Source organism: Phodopus roborovskii, unplaced genomic scaffold (genome assembly GCF_943737965.1).
Source record: "Phodopus roborovskii unplaced genomic scaffold, PHOROB, whole genome shotgun sequence".
Classification (NCBI taxonomy): domain Eukaryota; kingdom Metazoa; phylum Chordata; class Mammalia; order Rodentia; family Cricetidae; genus Phodopus; species Phodopus roborovskii.
The window spans coordinates 1,051,539-1,052,799 of record NW_026126484.1 but is presented as its reverse complement, the minus strand read 5'-3'; the positions used below and the strand labels follow the sequence as shown (position 1 = coordinate 1,052,799).

Below are 1,261 nucleotides of genomic sequence, written 5' to 3'. Positions count from 1 at the left end.
ACTGGACTCTGATGAAATAGGACTCAATTCACTTTCCAGCTATGCACGAGAAAGCTAAAGCATAAAGGTAAGAAGGGCATCTGACAACGGATCACCAGATTTAAAGCTTGCCTGTAATCCTAGCACTTGGGAGATGGAAGCCAGAGTGGCCGACATAAAGCCTTGTCACAAACAAACAAACAAACAAACAAACAAAAGGTCCAAGCAACAAAACAAACAAAACAGAAACATAAGTTCCCAGATATTTGGTCTTTTTCATAATTTAGTTCCTGTCCCGCTGAGGGAATTCTCTCCTCTCGCCCCCTTCCTACCTCAGGACTGTCTATCAGCTCATTCCTAGTCTACGGTGCAGGATCAGGCTTTGTTTCTCCAGGGACTTGTTTGCCAAGGGTTGCCATGAGGAGTTTGTTCGACAGTTTGGAAGGGATTCTACCGCAGCAGCATCTTGTGCTGGGAACCCAGGAGGGGCTCCATTTCAGGGCCCAGTCTGCAGTTTTTGCACAGACATCACGGCTACCGTCGTGGTTGCAGCATGCTGGAGTTGATTTTTTTTCCTCTGGCAGTGAGGGGTGGGAGTTGAGTGAGGTTACGAATCAGGAAAATTACAAAGAGAAATAAGAGATTCAGGAGCAAGCGAGGTCGAAGAGGTAACAGGCAGACATAGAAGTCTCACAGCTGTTGGGAGTTCTCCACCTGGAAAGGAATTTTTCTCCTGGGACTTGTTAGCCCTGTGTTTTGAGAGTCTATTGTCACATGGAGTAGAGGAACAGGTTTTTCCACGTTTAGACGTGGCTGGAAATTTTAAAAGGTCCTTTATAAAAGAGCCCCTGCAGGTCCCACCGAGATTTGAACTCGGATTGCTGGATTCAAAGTCCAGAGTGCTAACCATTACACCATGGGACCGACAAAAACATAATGAATATGTAACCATAGTTGTGGAACTGGGTATGAACTACACTTTGGAAGAACTAGTTTTGATAAAGCTATTGGGAAAGATGAGGCAACATAATAACTATAATAGAAATTACAGGTCTCTCTCTCTCTCTTTCTCTCTCTCGGCATAAATTAGTCTGGAGAAGACAGCAGGAGTGGATTTACGAGGCCTGCATCTTACATAATTTAGGACTCACTTAGGAGAAAGGATAGACACCAACACAAAATTAGACATCCTATTCAAAAGCTCATGTGATGTACGGGGATAAAACTGGAGCAAGATTTCCTACCCAGTCTTAGGTCATTTCCATTATGATAAATACTTTTG

The 1,261-nt window shown here is 43.9% G+C and overlaps 1 non-coding gene across 1 annotated transcript; it reads right to left on the bottom strand.

Annotated features, from left to right (window-relative positions):
• Positions 1 to 831: 831 nt before the first annotated feature.
• On the bottom strand, positions 832 to 903 carry Trnaq-uug (transfer RNA glutamine (anticodon UUG)). The gene has a single exon. It is a non-coding gene; the product is annotated as a tRNA-Gln (tRNA).
• Between the last annotated feature and the right edge of the window lie 358 nt (positions 904 to 1,261).